The 22,377-nt window shown below is 37.6% G+C and overlaps 1 long non-coding RNA gene across 5 annotated transcripts in view; it reads right to left on the reverse strand.

Annotated features, from left to right (window-relative positions):
• LOC128650044 (uncharacterized) overlaps nt 1–22,377 on the reverse strand; it is a 124,559-nt gene that overhangs the window by 77,845 nt on the left and 24,337 nt on the right. The window contains exon 3 of one of the 5 annotated variants that reach the window (XR_008400719.1): nt 2,454–2,671. The exons of 3 other annotated variants lie outside the window; for them this stretch is intronic. This is a non-coding gene — a long non-coding RNA (uncharacterized LOC128650044). Of the gene's footprint in view, nt 1–2,453; nt 2,672–19,766; nt 19,860–22,377 lie in introns of those variants that run through there. One more of the 5 variants, XR_008400721.1, reaches the window with a different exon arrangement.

Here is a 22,377-nt window from a genome sequence, read left to right on the forward strand (position 1 = left end):
CATATTAAAATTATAGGCATAGTTCACCTCTGAACAACCAAAGAATAATATAAATACTCAATAAAAGAATGGAATAATAATAATAATAATTACAGGAGCAGAATATTGCAGTATGTCTTACAGAACCAAAATATGTATAACCTCAAATTACTAGGAGAAGAATGAAATGTACTAACCCCCCCCCCAAAAAAAAAAACCCACCACAATCATAAATGGACCTCAAGATATAGGTTGTTATGTCAATTAACGCCACACATTTATAATGCCTGCCTCTGTATTAAAGCCAAGTGGTATACAGGTGTGTATTGTGAAGATCCAATAAGACTGTCTCCTAGAGAGAAGGACATCAGTTTTACCCCCTCTTGGTGGTGACCTGACTTGATCTATCACCAACCATTTGAATGACCCCACTTGACAATCATGTTTTTCTATGATATGTGTGGCTGACGCTGAACATGGGTTAATGGTAGAATCATTCAAGAGTTCTCTAATGAAAACTGTAACTTCCCTTGTGGTCATACCAACATACTGTAGATTACATTCCATGGAATTAATCTAATAAATTACATAACGTTCTACAATTGGTACAATTTTCCAAATCATACACTTTACATGTGACCTTAGATTGGAATTGTTTTGTCACCAAAGCCTTTGCATTGCAGCCAACTTCCTTAATTCTTTTTTGACTTTACCATGATTGGTGACAAAAGATTCTCTAATATACAGTTGCACCTTGTAACAAAGCGATATCCTTTCTTAGCAACGTAATGTAAATTATCATCTCCCATAAGGATCAGAAAAATGCATTTCACAATAGTCACTATTTTTTTCATATTGGTGTAAGGAGTATTAAATGTTAATTTGTCTTCCTTTTTCTTTTTAAAAGCACAATCAAGACGTAAATCTTTCACTTGAGAAATGGCCATTTGAATCAATTCTAACCCATAATCTGGTTCTAGAACCCTATCCCTTAGGCTTGCACTTTTTTTAATAAAAAGATCAAAATATGTATTCTATCTAAGCCTAATGAATTGTAATCTATAGTTCCTCTGTTTGTTTTGTTACTGTTCTAGATTTCTCTTTCTCTTTCTAGTCATTTGTTCAACATTGTCCAGCTGAAACATTGTAATCTGATAGAAGTAGCAGAATAAAATAGAGAACTATCTTATTTTTACATTTGTGGATACTCTGCTCCGATTGGTGGATGTATTGCTGTTGTTACAATACATGTTATTTTTCTAACTGCTGTTGGGACATTAAAGAAAAATTATGCAAAGTATTTACCTCCTGCCTGTAATAAAGATATTATAATTCAGTCACTGAAGCAAAAATAATCCCTATTATCTTGTACTCTGAAATATTTTCAGTAAATATTAAAGATGCAGAAAAAATGCGCATTAGCAAATTGCCTTGTATAATGGGAAGCTGTCAGGTATTCGTTCAAAAAATCCTAGAGTTCCAGTAGGAAGGATACTACTGAAATGTAAAATCCAGTGAGGGTTAAAAATAAGTAATAAGAAATATAATTAATATAATTGTAATTTTTATTTGTATCTATATTTGTAACAGATACTACGGGGTCTATTTATGAAGCAGCGGATGCTGCTTCCGACCCTCTCCGCTTCAGTTCCGAATGAAGCAGAAGTTAAGAAGCAGCGGTCCTAAGACCACAGCTCCTTAACTCATCCGCCACCTCTGAGGTGGCGAACAGCAATCAGCCCGATCGAATACGATCAGGTTGATTGACAACCCCTGTTAGCGGCAGATTGGCCACAAATCTGCAGGGGGCGGTATTGCACCAACAGTTTACCAGAACTGCTGGTGCAATAATAAATGCAGACAGCGTATGCTGTCGGCATTTATGGGCAGACATGATTCGCTATAGCAGATCATTTCTGTCCGCTCCTACATAAATAGACCCCATATATTTATATGGGGGTACAATAAATAAACACAAAGCATGAATAAGTAGACCAAAACAGAAGCATTAGAGGGTCCCTCTTTCTAGAGAGCTTTAATTTAAGATATATGAAAAAATCTGAAATAAACATAAAAATATAATCAAATACCTTCAGAAGAGGCATTTACACATGGAGGCCTATTTATCAAATGTCTGTTGGACCTGATCCGATGCGGATCAGGTTTGACAGATATCGCTGAATGCGGAGAGCAATACGCTCTCCGTATTCAGCATTGCACCAGCAGCTCTTACCCCCTGCAGACTCGTGGCCAATCGGCCGCCAGCAGGGGGGTGTCAATCAACCCGATCATACTCGATCTGGTTGAATTGTGGCGATCTCTGTCCGCCTCATCAGAGCAGGCGGACAGGGTTATGGAGCAGCGGTCTTTAGACCGCTGCTTCATAACTGCTGTTTCTGGCGAGTCTGAAGACTCGCCAGAAACACCAGCCCTCAAGCGCCATTCGGAGCTTGATAAATGGGCCTCATGGAATGCTATCAACACACAGTAAAAGAAAAATGGTCTAAATTACAAATATAGAGACCATCCATACTTTAAACTTCCAGGCACAAAGAAATGAAGGCAACTTTTTTGCAGGAACACAATAGATATCTTCAAAATGTATAATCATAGGAAGCACATATCTGGTGATGTAATTGCAGGCTGGATCCTCTTTTTCACAGCAAACTGACCACTGGTTCTTCTTGAATCACTAAAACAAAGAAAAAAGGTACCTCAAACTAAATAGTCACAGACAAAGAGCTCATGTATGGTGTTGCAAAAACAGGCTGGCACCTCTCAGATGCCCATCAAACTGATAAACTAAATACTCTCAGGTGGAGAACAAATATCCAGTGCTATAGAACAGGGGTCGCCAACCTTTTGGACCTCAGGGACCACTAAACTCACAATTTTGAATCCCGTGGACCACTAACATGATTTTGTTTTTTTAAAGGTGCAAACCTGTATACTGTGTGTGTGACAGCTACCACGGTGCAGGCAGGTAAATTCACAGTTCCATAAACAGCATGCACTCACTGGTTTTATGAAAAAAGTGCTTTATTTGAACACAAAGGAATCAGTTTTGGGGATCTTACCCCTTCATCAGACTAAGAGCTCGATGATATAATCTTCGCCAGCTCAAACCTACTTTTTCTCGCCGACTCTCTCAGGGCTGCCCCGGTGCAATGATCATAAAAAAGGGGCAGTCCCTGCGAGTGGCAAGATGGCTCCTATTAAAAGTATTGGAGCTCGCTGGTTAGGGAAACTTTGCTCCTTAGTGTGAAGTTAGCAGGGAGCAGGGGGAGCACTTTAAAATTAAAATCCTGCAGCCAATATAACTCACATTATGCTGCTTTCTGCGTATAGCATCTTACATTCGCCTATAATTTAGTATGCATTTGTTTTTCTATTGGGGTTATAAGTGTTTGTATTGTTTTGAGAAAAGCTTGCCACCTTTCAGTTCGCGAGAAAAAACTGTGAGATTTGCAGTGCGAAAATATTTATAGAATTACTCTGGGATTAGAGAGACATTTTTATATACGCCCATGGATAGCCCATGTTCAGCCCATTTTACGAAAGAACAACTATTACGCTTTGCATTTTGTATTTATTAATTGATATTCCTGTGGGATTTTTGCACATCCAGTGTACTACAATTACGATTTACGCTGTGCATATTTAATTTGATTTATTCCTGTGTAAATTACATACAAATTTAACTTTTTTGTTAACATACGAATTTTGGTGAAGAATTTTGTTACGATTTTTGATGCACCTTAACAATACAATTTTTCCCTGTTTATTTTTGTGTGAATGGTTAAAATATTTGTTTTGTATGATGTTTAAAATACAAATTTAATTGTGCATTTTTCATAAGAAAATGCAGTATACGCACCTTAGCGAGACACCCTGTTTTCAGGGTAAAACGTGGCTTTAGATCATTCCACCAGGGAAATAGAAGGACTGGCGAGCATTCTTTTATAATCTCACCAGCCCAGAGAGCTTTCAATCATTGAGCCCTAAGTGAAACGTCACTGATTCCTTTGTGTGCCAATAAAGCTTGTTTTATAAAACCAGTGAGTGCATGCTGTTTATGGATATATATAGTTCATGAAAGTAAAAAGGCACTCACTGGGTCTTGAATTATTTTTCTATTTATTAAAGTGATGTTTCGGGTTTTATCCCGTCCTCAAACCAACAACAAACAGACATACAATACTTATTGAAAGACTTAAATACAAGCCTAATGCCCACCCACAGAGCTATCCGCGGCAAACCGGAAATCACAGCAACCACGTGGTACATCTCCACGCCATATGTTGTTATGGAGACCGGACGCCGCTCGGTAGCCCTTGTGAAAATAAAACCAAGATAAAAATGAAGGAGACAGTTCCAGTAAACAATTAACAATACAATACATTATAGTATAGTATACCAGTGGAGGATATTGCCACAAATCCACTATTTCAGTTAACAGCGTACCTGCTGTAATTTAACTTCATTGGCCAAGGCTGAATCAATCACAGTGTAGTGTATAGCCGACGTCCAAAAAAAAAAGAACAGCTGTGAGTAACTGCAAGCATCGCTGATCGGTTACAATTGTTGCTATTGCCGGATATTGATGCAAAATTGCATTCAAGTATATTCATGCTAATAGCAACCAGTATTCATAGGTACCCAAAAGTATACCCAAAACTTAATCTATATAGTAATATCACATAAACCTATAGAGCAAAAATGTAGCAAAAGAAGAAAAGGAAACACAGCAAGAGAACAAGACATGTAGAAGGGTACATTCCAAATGCCTAATTTAAATCCAACAAATAAATAGACTGTTGTTAACATTGCATTATATGACTATGTCTTCATATACAAAGAAACCTAAAAGGATATTTCCAATTATTAGCTAGATATCTAAAAACATTACAAAAAATTTGTCATACAAGAATATAGGCATATTTCTACATATTGCTAGTTGTGCACTGAAAAGGTATACTTGGGTATACTTTTGGGTACATATGATTACTGATTGCTATTAGCACAAATATACTTGAATGCAATTTTGCATCAATATCCGGCAATAGCAACAATTGTAACCGATCAGCGATGCTTGCAGTAACTCACAGCTGTTATTTTGTTTTTTGGGCGTCAGCTATACACTACACTGTGATTGATTTAATTTGTAATACAAGATTATAGGCATATTTCTACATATTGCTAGTTGGCACTGAAAAGAATTTTAGTCAAAAAGCGTTATTTATATAAAAAAATTATAGGAAAAAGTTATTATGAAAAAAAAATTTCTTTTACCAAAATGTACATATATAAGCAATGCATATATGAAAAACATATATATAAAACATATGAAAAAACATAACAGTTACTATATACAATGGATCAGGGTCTCTCATAGGTAACAATGCCAATCAAGGTGGACGTTAAGTCCTTGTGGTGCCATAGTTCCCAGTTCAAATATCCATCTCGCTTCTCGTTGCAGCAACATTTTGGCACGGTCGCCACCTCTAGACGGCATTGGTATATGATCAATAATTATATACTTGAGATCAGATACTTTATGATTGGCATGTGCGAAGTGCCTAGCCACAGGCTGATCTGATGTGCCCTTTTCGATGGCCGTTCTAATGGCCGATTGATGGTTCACCATCCTTGGTTCGCAGATCGTCCACAGTCTTTCCAACATAAAATAATCCACACACACAGTACAGAAGATATATTATGAATTGTGTGGTGCAGGTCACCCTGTGCTTTATTTCGTATTTTTGTTGGAATACGGATGTCTAAAGATTTTTCCATTGGACAGACCCCCGCAGGTGGTACAACCTAGACAGTGATAACACTCCAGCTTAATTTTGAGCCAGGTGTCTTTGACGTAGCATTTTCTTGGATCCGTTTGAATCAGTTGGTCTCTTAGAGATCTAGCTCTGCGGTATCCGATCCTGGGTGGCGGTGTCCCATACAATGGAAGGTCTTTATCAGGTCTTAATCATAAGTACTTTTGGGTACTTATGATTACTGGTTGCTATTTGCACGAATATACTAGAATGCAATTTTGCATCAATATCCGGCAATAGCAACAATTGTAACCGATCAGCGATGCTTGCAGTAACTCACAGCTGTTCTTTTGTTTTTGGGCGTTGGCTATACACTACATTGTGATTGATTCAGCCTTGGCCAATGAAGTTAAAGTACAGCAGGTACGCTGTTAGCTGAAATAGTGGATTTGCGGCAATATCCTCCACTAGCTGGTATACTATACTATAACGTATCGTATTGTTAATTGTTTACTGGAACTGTCTCCTTCGTTTTTATCTTGGTTTTATTTTCACAAGGGCTACCGAGCGGCGTCCGGTCTCCATAGCAACATATGACGTGGAGATGTACCACGTGGTTGCTGTGATTTCCGGTTCGCCGTGGATAGCTCTGTGGGTGGGCATTAGGCTTGTATTTAAGTCTGGCAAGTATTGTATGTCTGTTTGTTTTTGGTTTGAGGACGGGATAAAACCCGAAACGTCACTTTAATAAATAGAAAAAGAATTCAAGACCCGGTGAGTGCCTTTTTACTTTCATGAATTGTGTAGACTCATTTAAAGTGCACCTTGGGCAGAAGGTATTTGGATTGTTACTGGGAGTGCTGTACCACCAATGACTGTTATATTATTTTTGTACTAGCACCCAGCACATATCGTTTAAGAAACAGGACCTGTGATTCCCACATCCAACTATTATTGTTTTTTACTTGTATTATTCTGAAGAATTCTTCTTCACAGAAGAGGATACATCACCCATCAGATTTGCTGCAATTCCACCAAGGATTATTACTGAGCAAACCACTCCGATTTTTGATAAATTGGCTAAATTAAAAAGAAAGAATGTTGATATTACTCTGCATGGGTCTTATTTATTGGAGTACCATCGAAAAAAATACATCCCAAGGGGCTTTAGGATCAGAAATGTTCCCACGATAGGCAGAAACCTTAAATGGTGTAACATATTAAATAAATGTAGTTTGGACTTGGTATTACTAGTTGTGGAAGAAGTCTCCAGATTGTTGGAAATCAATAAAGTGGAGATTATTAAGTATGAAGAAACCAATCTACGAAAATTGGAATTGGAATCCGATAAGAACTGGATTGGCAAACTTAAGGAGGATATCGATAAGTATGAGTCCGAATTGATTGCCTATAAAAATCGAAAATTAGACAATGTAACTAACGATTATAGGAACAAAAGTGTGTATTGGTGGCAGTTGATAAGGGTGGAGCAATCTTTATTCAAGATTATACTGAATACCGCAGAGAAATAGTATGACAGTTGGAGGACGGCGATACATATAGGAAACTAAGAGATGATCCTACTCTGATCTTTAAAAAGAAAAATGACAACATGCTTGAAAATCTACATGATATGGCTTATCTAGATATAGATGCCAAACAGTATATGACTGTGGAGTATCCACGGATACCAGTCATATATACGTTGCCAAAAATTCACAAGAGTATCGAGTCACCGCCAGGTAGACCAATAGTGTCTGCCATAGGGTCCCTCCTACAACCGATTGCCACCTACCTTGACCATCTATTACAACCTCTTGTGAGAAAAATGGACACATTTCTGTTAGACTCAGGATCAATGATCAATACACTTAAACAGTTGTCTGAGATTGGAGAAGAAACCTTGCTGGTTACATTGGACATAACCAACCTCTACACTGTTATACCGCATGTAGAAGGAATAAGGGCGGTTACCAGGCAACTATCTCGGTACCCGTATGTTGGTCCACCAATTGATGCCATCATTGAGCTACTGACAGTGTGCCTGGAGATGAACTATTTTCATTTTGAAAGAGAATACTTTCTACAGATAGCTGGAACGGCCATGGGTTCGAATATGACACCCACCTATGCCAATCTATTTATGGTCGAATGTGAGACGGTTGTCACCACTCTATTTGCGGACGAGCATATCACCCTATTCAAAAGATACATCGACGATCTGTTCCTACTGTGGAAGGGAACAGAGGAAGATCTGATTCGTTGGATTGAGTCTTTGAATTTAGCCCATGCATCACTTAAATTTAAAATGACACACAGTAAAACCACAGTCGACTTCTTGGACCTAAGGGTCTATAAGAAAAATGGATGTTTACATACCACCCTTTTTACTAAAGAAAGGGATAGAAATTCTCTACTCCACGCATGGAGTTGTCATCCTCTAGCTCTAAAAAGAGCTTTGCCAATTTCGCAATTTAAGCGGACTGTGAGAAACAACTCGGATAAATTAATCATGGTTGAACAACTGGATGAAATGGAGAAGGAATTTCTCCAGAGGGGGTATAAACATAAGCATCTAAATGAGATCAAGCAGGACATGCTTAGTACAAACCAACAAGCCTTACCCCAATCCAAGAACAAAGAAACTCATGAGGGTAGACTGACGTTCAATACTACATTTGATATAGACAAACATATTGTAGTCGACAGTTTAAGGAAGAATTGGTCGCTGATAACCTCTGATAAAGACCTTCCATTGTATGGGACACCACCACCCAGGATCGGATACTTTAGAGCTAGATCTCTAAGAGACCAACTGATTCAAACGGATACAAGAAAATGCTACGTCAAAGACACCTGGCTCAAAGTTAAGCCGGGGTGTTATCGCTGTCTAGGTTGTACCACCTGCGGGGGTCTGTCCACTGGAAAAATCTTTAGACATCCGTATTCCAACAAAAAAAATACAAAATAAAGCACAGGGTGACCTGCAGCACACAATTCATAATATATCTTCTGCACTGTGTGGATTATTTAATGTTGGAAAGACTGTGGATGATCTGCGAACGAGGATGGCGAACCATCGATCGGCCATTAGAACGGCCATTGAAAAGGGCACATCAGATCAGCCTGTGGCAAGGCACTTCGCACATGCCAATCATAAAGTATCTGATCTCAAGTATATAATTATTAATCAAATACCAATGCCGTCTAGAGGTGGCGACCGTGCCAAAATGTTGCTGCAACGAGAAGCGAGATGGATATTTGAACTGGGAACTATGGCACCACAAGGACTTAATGTCTACCTTGATTGGCATTGTTACCTATGAGAGACCCTGATCCATTGTATATAGTAACCGTTTTTCATATATGTATACTGTATGTACATTTTGGTAAAATAAATTTTTTTTTCATAAAAAACATTTTTTCATAATAATTTTTCATATATTTTTTAGCACGAATATACTTGAATGCAATTTTGCATCAATATCCGGCAATAGCAACAATTGTAACCAATCAGCGATGCTTGCAGTAACTCACAGCTGTTCTTTTGTTTTTGGGCGTTGGCTATACACTACATTGTGATTGATTCAGCCTTGGCCAATGAAGTTAAAGTACAGAAGGTACGCTGTTAACTGAAATAGTGGATTTGCGGCAATATCCTCCACTAGCTGGTATACTATACTATAACGTATCGTATTGTTAATTGTTTACTGGAACTGTCTCCTTCGTTTTTATCTTGGTTTCATTTTCACAAGGGCTACCGAGCGGCGTCCGGTCTCCATAGCAACATATGATGTGGAGATGTACCACGTGGTTGCTGTGATTTCCGGTTTGCCGCGGATAGCTCTGTGGGTGGGCATTAGGCTTGTATTTAAGTCTGGCAAGTATTGTATGTCTGTTTGTTGTTGGTTTGAGGACAGGATAAAACCCGAAACGTCACTTTAATAAATAGAAAAAGAATTCAAGACCCAGTGAGTGCCTTTTTACTTCCATGAACTGTATACACTCATTTAAAGTGCACCCTGGGCAGAAGGTATTTGGATTTTTACTGGGAGTGCTGTACCACCAATGACTGTTATAAAAAAGTATTTAGTCAGCCACCAATTGTGCAAGTTCTCCCACTTAAGAAGATGAGAGAGGCCTGTAATTTTCATCATAGGTATACCTCAAATATGAGAGACAAAATGTGGAAACAAATCCAGACAATCACATTGTCTGATTTGGAAAGAATTTATTTGCAAAGTATAGTGGAAAATAAGTATTTGGTCAATATCAAAAGTTCATCTAAATACTTTGTTATATATCCTTTGTTGGCAATGACAGAGGTCAAACGTTTTCTGTTAGTCTTCACAAGGTTGTCACACACTGTTGCTGGTATGTTGGCCCGTTCCTGCATGCAGATCTCCTCTAGAGCAGTGATGTTTTGGGGCTGTCGCTGGGCAACACGGACTTTCAACTCCCTCCAAAGGTTTTCTATGGGGTTGAGATCTGGAGACTGGCTAGGCCACTCCAGGACCTTGAAATGCTTCTTACAAAGCCACTCCTTCGTTGCCCAGGCAGTGTGTTTGGGATCATTGTCATGCTGAAAGACCCAGCCATGTTTCATCTTCAATGCCCTTGCTGACGGAAGGAGGTTTGCACTCAAAATCTCACGATACATGGCCCCATTCATTCTTTCATGTACACGGATCAGTCATCCTGATCCCTTTGCAGAGAAACAGCCCCAAAGCATGAGGTTGCCACCCCATGCTTCACAGTAGGTATGGTGTTCTTTGGTTGCAACTCAGCATTCTCTCTCCTCCAAACACGACGAGTTGTGTTTCTACCAAATAGTTCTACTTTGGTTTCATCTGACCATATGACATTCTCCCAATCCGCTTGTGGATCATCCAAATGCTCTCTAGCATACTTTAGACAGGCCCGGACATGTACTGGCTTAAGCAGGGGGATCAGTCATCCTGATCCCTTTGCAGAGAAACAGCCCCAAGGCATGATGTTGCCACCCCATGCTTCACAGTAGGTATGGTGTTGTTTGGTTGCAACTCAGCATTCTCTCTCCTCCAAACACGACGAGTTGTGTTTCTACCAAATAGTTCTACGTTGGTTTCATCTGACCATATGACATTCTCCCAATCCGCTTCTGGATCATCCAAATGCTCTCTAGCATACTTCAGACAGGCCCGGACATGTACTGGCTTAAGCAGGGGGACACTGCAGGATCTGAGTCCCTGGCGGCATAGTATGTAGCTTTTGTTACGTTGGTCCCAGCTCTCTGCAGGTCATTCACTAGGTCCCCCCGTGTGGTTCTGGGATGTTTGTTCACCGTTCTTGTGATCATTTTGACCTCACGGGGTGAGATCTTGCGTGGAGCCCCAGATCGAGGGAGATTATCAGTGGTCTTGTAAGTCTTCCATTTTGTAATTATTGCTCCCACAGTTGATTTCTTCACACCAAGCTGCTTGCCTATTGCAGATTCAGTCTTCCCAGCCTGGTGCAGGTCTACAATTTTGTTTCTGGTGTCCTTCGACAGCTCTTTGGTCTTCACCATAGTGGAGTTTGGAGTGTGACTGTTTGAGGTTGTGGACAGATGTCTTTTATACTGATAACAAGTTCAAACAAGTGCCATTAATACAGGTAATGAGTGGAGGAAAGAGGAGCCTCTTAAAGAAGAAGATACAGGTCTGTGAGAGACAGAAATCTTGCTTGTTTGTAGGTGACCAAATACTTATTTTCCACCATAATATGCAAATAAATTCTTTCCAAATCAGACAATGTGATTGCATACCAGCAACAGTGTGTGACAACCTTGTGAAGACTAACAGAAAACGTTTGACCTCTGTCATTGCCAACAAAGGATATATAACAAAGTATTTAGATGAACTTTTGATATTGACCAAATACTTATTTTCCACTATACTTTGCAAATAAATTCTTTCCAAATCAGACAATGTGATTGTCTGGATTTGTTTCCACATTTTGTCTCTCATATTTGAGGTATACCTATGATGAAAATTACAGGCCTCTCTCATCTTCTTAAGTGGGAGAACTTGCACAATTGGTGGCTGACTAAATACTTTTTTGCCCCACTGTATATACACACACATATACACATACACACACACTGTACATAACTAGTATAACCATAGCTAAGTTTACATTATGTATATATTTACACATTTTTAAGAATTATTTTTTGGACTTAACTAATTGAATGACAGAACTGAGAGAATACTTCCAAATGACAGATGAAGGGTTAGGGCCAACGTTTGAGTTGGAAACAGAGAGGCAGAAAGTGGGAAAAAAATAATTATGTTTAAAAGGACCACAAGACTTCCAAGCTACCTCCCCAGTTAGGAATTATTCAGAACTACTTATGATCATGGACAGACATTGGAGTAATAAATTAAGTTTATATCAGAAAGCTCTTAATATGGATGTGAGCTAACCACAATTGATGTTACTGGCAAATACTATAATACTGGTGGAATATGGCTTTTCTGCTGGATGGTAATTACTCGAATTCAGGTGGAATAGCTTTGTGTGTGGGAAAATTATTAGAATGAAAAATAATTAATATTTAATAAAAAAAAAGAAGATGTAGAGGAGGAAGACAAACAGTGATGTAAGTCCATCTGAAAGAATTAGGAAAACTACTACAAAGACAAGTAAAGAGAAGAAAATAAATTAAATATGAGAGATTTTTTTTTAAAGATTTTCTTTTTTTATGTACTTTAATTCCACTATTTCAAGCCAAGACTATACCAACCTTTGCTGGCTTTAGAATTGAAGCATCTTTCTCTGAGCAGTGCGCCGGGCGGGGGGAGTTAAAAATACAATCTAGCTATGCAAGTTGCGCAGCACTATGCAATGTGCGTAGGGAGATTGTTATTTAACTCCTCCGTCGGTTTTCACTGATGTCCAGCCAGGGACTGTAGGGAGTTGCGGCGCAACGGGGGTAACACCATCAGAGGAGATTAATTCCTGCTTGATGGTGTCAAGACCACCAACATCTTCTCGTGGACCACCAGTGGCGACCGCTGCTATAGAAACAGGCTGGCTCCTATCAGTTACTCAGCAAACTGATAATTAAATGTAACAGACTATGAGGCCTACTTATCAAGCCGTCAACTGTGCTGCATTCAACGGCACCAATACGCTCGCCTGACATTGCGGCCACGGACCTGAATACGTTCTCCATATTTAACAAAAAATCTGTTAAAAAGCCGCGCACCAAGTACGGGGCGATGAGCAGCAGACTGTTGTTAACTAAAAGTCATCGATCTCGCTGCTATTCGTTTTTTTACAGCTTTATTTGTATACTGTCACTAAACACCGCCACTATACTAAACTGTTGTTTAAACGTACCTTTAGAATTAAATTAAACTATATTAAACTACTAATTAACCTACCCTAACTATTATACTAAAATTACATTAAACTATATTAAACTATTTATTAATCTACCCTAACTGTTATAATAAAATTACACTAAACTATATTAAACTATTAATTAATCTACACTAACTGTTATACTAAAACTACATTAAACTACAAATTAAATTAACTATATTATATATTTAAACACCTAACCCTATTCAAATAATTTAAATCTACACAAAAAAATTACTAAGTAACAAAAAATAACAAACACTCTGCTAGATTGCGAGTCTTGCATTAGCCTTAAAAAGCAGCGTTGAGTGGTCCCAATGCTGCTTTTTAATGCCCGCTGGTATTACGAGTCTTGCAGGTACAGGTGTATCGCTCACTTTTTCGGCCAGACTCGAAAATACCGCAAATCCACTTACGTCAATTGCGTATCCTGTTTTTTTCAATGGGACTTGCATAGCGGCGGTATTATTTTTTTAACCCCTAATCTGCCGAACCGGACATCGCCGCCACTATAATAGATATATTAACCCCTAAACCGCCGCACTCCTGCATCGCAAACACTAGTTCAATTTTATTAACCCCTAATCTGCCGTCCCTAACATCGCCGACACGTACCTACATTTATTAACCCCTAATCTGCCGTCCCCATCGTCTCCGCAAAAATATTAAAGTTATTAACCCCTAAATCTAAGTCTAACCCTAACCCTAACCCCCCTAACTTAAATATAATTTAAATAAATCTAAATAAAATAACTATCATTAACTAAATTATTCCTATTTAAAACTAAATACTTACCTATAAAATAAACCCTAAGATAGCTACAATATAACTAATAGTTACATAGTAGCTATCTTAGGGTTTATTTTTTATTTTACAGGCAACTTTGTATTTATTTTAACTAGGTAGAATAGTTATTAAATAGTTATTAACTATTTAATATCTACCTAGTTAAAATAAAGACAAATTTACCTGTAATATAAAACCTAACCTAAGTTACAATTACACCTAACAATACACTATAATTAAATTAAATTAATTACAATTAAATACAATTATCTAAAGTACGAACCCCCCCCCACTAAATTACATAAAATAATAAAATAATTACAAGTTTTTTAAACTAATTACACCTAATCTAATCCCCCTAATAAAATAAAAAAGCCCCCCAAAATAATAAAAAGCCCTACCCTATACTAAATTACAAATAGCCCTTAGAAGGGCCTTTTGCGGGGCATGTCTCCAAAGTAATCAGCTCTTTTACCTGTAAAAAAAGTACAAAAAGTACAATACCCCCCCAACATTAAAACCCACCACCCACATACCCAACCCTACTCTAAAACCCACCCAATCCCCCCTTAATAAAACCTAACACTAACCCCTTGAAGATCACCCTACCTTGAGAAGTCTTCACACAACCGGGACGAAGTCCTCAACGAAGCCGGACGAAGTGGTCCTCCAGACGGGCAGAAGTCTTCATCCAAGCCGGGCAGAAGAGGTCCTACAGACGGGCAGAAGTCTTCATCCAGGCGGCATCTTCTATCTTCATCCATCCGGCGTGGAGCAGCTCCATCTTCAAGACATCCGACACAGAGCACCTTCTTCGTTCTTCATCTGACGACTGAATGAAGGTTCCTTTAAATGACGTCATCCAAGATGGCGTCCCTTCAATTCCGATTGGCTGATAGAATTCTATCAGCCAATCAGAATTAAGGTAGAACAAATCCTATTGGCTGATGCAATCATACCCAGCTACATTATATGTATTAACCCTTAATCTGCTGCCCCCCCGATGTTGGGGGCAGCAGATTAGGGGTTAATACATATAATGTAGCTGGCGGCGGTGTCTGGAGCGGAAGATTAGGGGTTAATAATATAATTCAGGTGTTAGCGATGTCGGGGGCGGCAGATTAGGGGTTAATAAGTGTAAGATTATGGTTGTTTAGACTTGGGGTTCATGTTAGGGTGTTAGGTGTAGACATAAAAAGTGTTTCCCCATAGGATTCAATGGGGCTGCGCTAGGAGCTTTACGCTGCTTTTTTGCAGGTGTTAGGTTTTTTTTCAGCCGGCTCTCCCCCATTGATTTCTATGGGGAAATCGTGCACAAGCACGTTCAGCCAGCTCACCACTACCGTAAGCAGTGCTGGTATTGAGGTGAGATGTGGAGCTAAATTTTGCTCTCTGCTCACTTTTCTGCGGCTAACCCGTAATACCAGCGTTGTCTGTAGGTGAGCGGTGAGCATAAACTGCTCGTTAGCACCGCACACCATTACTGACAAAACTCGTAATATAGGCGACTGTTACAAAAAAAAATAAACACTAAGTTACACAAAAAATTTTTTATCAAAGATTTAATCTAATTACACCTAATCTAAGGGCCCTATGAAAATAAAAAATCCCCCCCAAAATAAAAAAAACCCTAGCCTACAATAAACTACAAATAGCCCTTAAAAGGGCCTTTTGCGGGGCATTGCCCCAAAGAAATCAGCTCTTTTACCTGTAAATAAAAAATACAAATACCCCTCCAACAGTAAAACCCACCACCCATACAACCAACCCCTCCAAATAAAAACCTAACTAAAAAAAACTAAGCTCCCATTGCCCTGAAAAGGGCATTTGTATGGGCATTGCCCTTAAAAGGGCATTTAGCTCTATTACTGCCCAAACCCTAATCTATAAATAAAACCCACCCAATAAACCCTTAAAAAAATCCTAACACTAACCCCAGAAGATTCACTTACAGTTTTGAAGATCCGACATCCATCCTCCAAGAAGCCGGCAGAAATCTTCATCCAAGCGGCCAAAGTCTTCCTCCAATCCCGCAGAAGTCTTCACCCAGACGGCATCTTCTATCTTCATCCATCTGGCACGGAGGGGCTCCATCTTCAAGACATCTGGCGCAGAGCATCCTTTTCATTCGTTGATTGGAACAGCCAATAGAATGCTAGCTCAATCCTATTGGCTGATTGGATCAGCCAATAGGATTGAAGTTCAATCCTATTGACTGATTGCATCAGCCAATAGGATTTTTTCTACCTTAATTCCGATTGGCTGATAGAATTCTTTCAGCCAATCGGAATCTAAGGGACGCCATCTTGGATGACATCACTTAAAGGAACCGTCATTTAGTAAGAAGACTTCGTTGGAAGAGGATGCTCTGCGCCGGATGTCTTGAAGATGGACCCGCTCCGTGCCGGATGGATGAAGATAGAAGATGCCGTCTGGATGAAGACTTCTGCCCGTCTGGAGGACCACTTCGCCCCGGCTTGGATGAAGACTTCTCCCGGCTTCACTGAGGACTTCGGCCCGGCTTGGAGGAAGACTTCGGCCCGGTAAGTCGATCTTCAGGGGGTTAGTGTTAGGCTTTTTAAGGGTGTATTGGGTGGGTTTTGTTTTTAGGTTAGGGACTTTGGGCTTGCAAAAGAGCTAACTGCCCTTTTAAGGGCAATGCCCATCCACATGCCCTTTTCAGGGCAATGGGGAGCTTAAGTTTTTTTAGTTAGTATTTTATTTGGGGGGTTGGTTGTGTGGGTGGTGGGTTTTACTGTGGGGGGTTGTTTGTATTTTTTTTTTCCAGGTAAAAGAGCTGATTACTTTGGGGCAATGCCCTGCAAAAGGCCCTTTTAAGGGCTATTGGTAGTTTAGTTTAGGCTGGGGGGGGGGGGTTATTTTGGGGGGGCTTTTTTATTTTGAAAGGGCTATTAGATTAGGTGTAATTCGTTTAAATATCTTGTAATTTGTTTATTATTTTCTGTAATTTAGTGGGTTTTTTTGTACTTTAGCTAATTTAATTTAATTGATTTAATTGTTGTTAATTTACTTAATTTATTTAATTATAGTGTAGTGTTAGTGTAACTTAGGTTAGGTTTTACTTTACAGTTACTTTTGTATTTATTTTAACTAGGTAGTTATTAAATAGTTAATAACTATTTAATAACTATTCTACCTAGTTAAAATAAATACAAACTTGCCTGTAAAATAAAAATAAACCCTAAGCTAGCTACCATTTACCTATTAGTTATATTGTAGCTAGCTTAGGGTTTATTTTATAGGTAAGTATTTAGTTTTAAATAGGAATAATTTAATTAATGATAGGAATTTTATTTAGACTTATTTAAATTATATTTAAGTTAGGGGGTGTTAGGGTTAGACTTAGATTTAGGGGTTAATAACTTTAATATAGTGGTGGCGACGTTGGGGGCGGCAGATTAGGGGTTAATAAATGTAGGTATGTGGCGTTGATGTTAGGGACGGCAGATTAGGGGTTAATAATATTTAACTTATGTTTGCGAGGCGGGAGTGTGGCGGTTTAGGGGTTAATATGTTTATTATAGTGGCGGCAACGTTGGGGGCGGCAGATTAGGGGTTAATAAGTGTAGGTAGGTGGTGGTGACATTGGGGGCAGCAGATTAGGGGTTAATAAATATAATGTAGGTGTCGGCGATGTTGGGGGCAGCAGATTAGGGGTTCATAAATATAATGTAGGTGGCGGCGGTGTCCAGAGGGGCAGATTAGGGGTTAATAAATATAATGCAGGTGTCGGCGATGTCGGGGCCGCAGGTTAGGGTTAATAAGTGTAAGATTAGGGGTGTTTAGACTTGGGGTTCATGTTAGGGTGTTAGGTGTAGTCATAACTTTTGTTTCCCCATAGGAATCAATGGGACTGCGTTAAGGAGTTTTACGCTGCATATTTGCAGGTGTTAGACCTTTTTCTCAGCCGGCTCTCCCCGTTGATTCCTATAGCGAAATTGTGCACGAGCACATGTGACCAGCTCACCGCTGATTTAAGCAGCGCTGGTATTGAAGTGCGGTAATGAGCAAAATGTTGCTCTTCAATCACTTCTTGCCTTAACGCCGGGTTTCTGAAAACTCATAATACCAGTGCTACAGGTAAGTGAGTGGTGAGGGAAAACTGCTCGTTAGCACCGCACAGCCTCTAATGCAAAACTCGTAATCTAGCCTTAATTGTTATATTTAATTTGCTCTAATAATCTAAAAAAATAAAAAAAAATATATATACTCTTTTAAATATTAGCATAGCTGGAATTGACTGATTATTTACTAAGCTTTGAATCTTGTACAACATGAATCAATTATTAGAAGAATAGAGAGGGAACATAACACTTGAATTTCCATTTCACTGTGCAGAGATTTGAAGGGCTGAGAAAAAGGGGCCGATTTATCAAAGCTTCAACTGATAATATGATGGAATCCGCTTGAATCTCGCGTCATATTCGATGCAAATTGAATCCGCCATAATTAACAAAGCATCAACATCGTCAAATGTTGAAAATGTGTGACGTAATATATGTTCCCGCGATCTCAATCCAACGCAGATCGATGCTTTCGTCATTCCAGATGTTTCAAATTCACATTCGACTCTATTTTACCCTCTTCCCAGTTTATCAAACATTCACCACAGCGTACCTATCGTTCAAACCTCCACCCTTGAGGCCGCGAAGGCCATAGAAAACAATGGGAGTCTGAAAACCCAGAAAGGTTATATTAGATACTGCAAGAGAATGAAGCTTATTACATATTTATGTAAATTAGAAAGTTGATTACAATTGTATACTCTTTCTTAATCACACAGACAAAGACATATGTTCAGTATTTAAATAATATATTAAATAATAATATTATAATCACATGTAATTTCAAGTGACAGATTCATTTCAAAAGTAGTTTTAATGACAGGTAATGTCGGTCTGGCAGCAGGACTAGTAGATATAGGGATAAAAATGAAATAAATACATTAATACTATAGCTAACTTCTTTTTTTTGATCAATCTAATTTCACCATGTTTAACACATGTAATTCAAGTCCCACTGCATTTCGCACCAAATTTGACGCAATACTTAAAATCCTAAACAACCCACAAACTAGTGAAATCTTCTACCACTTTTGATTGGGAAATGCATAATCACATGATTTATGACATCAGCCAATCTGATTTAAATATACATTTTATACTATCACTAACGAATCAAATTACTCGATACTTGTGTACCACGATACTATATACGTATAGTGGTATAAATAAACACAGAGATATGAAAGACAACATTGTTTAGAACAAAATAAAATTTAGGGACATGTAAATATGTTTGGAAACGATTTCTGACATAACACACACACACACACACACACACACACACACATATATATATATATATATATATATATATATATATATATATATATATATATAAACAAGTATGTGCAAAGATATATGTACAAATTCTAGCATTAATAATCATTTTAAAAAAAGAAAAAAACATGAGATAGTCATATCATGATTTCTAGAAATACACATTCATTTATGTGAAAATATCATATATCAGATTTTTTTGTATAACAAATAAATAAAACAATGAGATATTATTGTTTGTTCATGTATAAATCTAGCTATTTATTGGACATTAACAGATGAAAAATAAAAGACTAGCTTTAGGGAAATGTGCTTGTTCATGGACAGTAATGAAATGGTATAAATAGATTTCGAAAGAACAGAATATCCGCGACATTGATGACTCTAACAGTTCGATGCTCATCACTTTGTACTTGATGCATGTGTTTTTGACAGACTTTTTAATAAATAAGGGCGTCGTATGTGGATTTGCGGCAGCGATGTCTGGTGAGCGTATTGACTCCAATGAATGCACCAAGATTGACGCTTTGATAAATTGGCCCCAAAGACTTGATAGTGGGAGCTGATCTGATATGTAATTGGAGGCAGATATTCAGTAAAGAACTGAAAGATGAGTACACAGTTAGCACTCATTATGTTGTGGAAACTATCACCATGATTACAAAGCGTAAAAAAAACTTTTGTTTGTTTTGTTAATAACACAAGAGTAAACTTCATAAATAAAGAATAAGGAGTAAATATTTTTAGGTATTCAGCACAGTTTATTCAGAATCAATAAGTACCCAATTTAGGACCAGATTACGAGTGGCGCGTTATCAGTTGCGCACGAGTTTATCACAGCTGTTTGCACACATCAGATATACTGCTCATATTACAAGTTGAAAGTAAATGCAATTGCTTAAGCACAATTGAATTTAACACGTGTTGGGATAGCTCGACCTCAGAGCTCTGGTTATAAACAAATTGCATAAAAAAGTTATAAAAAAAAGTTTGCAAAGGGCTTTAACATAAAGATACATACATAAACATATCTAAATATGTATACAAATACAAAATTTGTTTTTATAGCACACCTTACAAAAAGTTTAAATCCACATCTGGGAGTGCAGCTAATATGACCCAGTAATTACACAAACAAAAAGGTATCAGCGCACATCCATTTTCAAAAGCACAACATATTTTTTGAACTGCTGCAAAAAATTGCCTGCAAATACATCAAGAGACAACTATTCTTTTTAAATAATATTGGGAACTTAGTCACACAATATGGCCATATTTTGCTTAGCCAGTCACCACTTACAAGGTGCCCCAATTCGACTGGTCCTAACACTACAGTAACAGTCCTTTTGCCACAGAGGGCTGAATCATTCCTGCTACAATAAAAGAAGCTTGATTTGATAAATCCAGTGGAGTGCTTTCTGTTTTGGGACTGTGTATGATATATTTAAAATGCACCTGGGTTGTTGTATATGTTGAGGTGTGCTGCGCTCACTTGGGACTTACTATATATATATATATATATATATATATATATATATATATATATTATCTCACAAAAGTGAGTACACCCCTCACATTTTTGTAAATATTTTATTATATCTTTTCATGTGACAACACTGAAGAAATGACACTTTGCTACAATGTAAAGTAATGTGTACAGCCTGTACAACAGTGTAAATTTGCAGTCCCCTCAAAATAGCTCAACACACTGTAACAGGCTTTCATTAACTCTGTGATATACCTGTGCTTGTAAATGTAATTTTTAGTTAACAATGCATAACTTTGCAAATAAACTTTGTTTATAGCATGCTTGTCTCAATAAAAGCTGCTATGTAATGCTAGATTGCAAATTAATATTGATATTCACTTGATAAATATGCCAACAGTAAGAAATACATTCTTTCAGCAAGACACTTATAACTAACTATAAATGATAGATTTCTTTTAAATCTATCATGTACAGCTTCTATACATAAAGACTGTACCTTGTTATAAGAGCCTGTTCACATAAATTGTGAAAAATATAATCTTTAATATGCTTATTTTGCAATATATGTATGATTATATTCAAATATATGTTTAAATGATGTGCAATATGTACAATGTATAACTGAATACTTTTATATGTTTAAACAAAAGTCTTTTACAATATAAAAGGTTTTTATTATCTGTCTGCTAACATACTAACCAACTAACTAGTCTTAACATAAGATGTTATATGATTTAAAATGGAGGTTGATTCAACCTTGAATTTATAGCTCTAAAATGGATGCTCCTTGCAATTTAAAGTGCGTATGTCTAAACTCTTGTATAACAGATTATCAAGGCCACATAGTTGAAGATAGAAAAAGCTAGACAAGTTTTGTTGATGTTAAAATGATGCTAAAAATACATATAAAAAGAAAACAATAAACGATGACGTCATTCAAATAAAAAACTATAAAAACACCTTGTTGTAAACATGAGGCAGGTGACTCTGACAGGATATTATAGAGCATCTCTAAGGATAAGATTTGGTTGCAAAGAAGTCATTTCGAGTGGTATGTAACAATTGTTATTGAAAGCAAGTTTAAACTAAAAGTCTTTTAACTCTGTGTGTATATTGGATTTAAATTAATTTAATTTTATATTACTTCTGTAAGCTGATTTTTCTGTATAATAAAAAATTATTTTTAAACAATGTTATCTTCTCAAGTACCATTTCTTTATTGTACTCAAAACTTTATTTGTAAGAAATGAGACCTGTTTCACTGATATAATATTTAAAGTTCAGTGCTTGGAATTTATATTTCAATATAACTGTGCTTTAAGACCTTATAAGTGAATTAGGTGTGAACCACTACAATTGGCGTCCCTGGTTGTTTTGAGAGGTAATATATGTTTTATAATAATTATTATAATTTTACCTGGGTCCCCTCACACGTGAGGGAAGGTGCTAAAATATCATGGCTAATCAGGATTTGCAGAATCTTTTGAAACTCAATGATGTGTTTAAAATGCAGAATGGTAGAGTCATTGGAAATTATGAGGTTATTGCTTTGGGGATACAGTTAGGGTTTAATTCATTTAAACTTTGCTAATGCTG

This window comes from Bombina bombina, chromosome 2, assembly GCF_027579735.1.
Source record: "Bombina bombina isolate aBomBom1 chromosome 2, aBomBom1.pri, whole genome shotgun sequence".
NCBI lineage: Eukaryota > Metazoa > Chordata > Amphibia > Anura > Bombinatoridae > Bombina > Bombina bombina.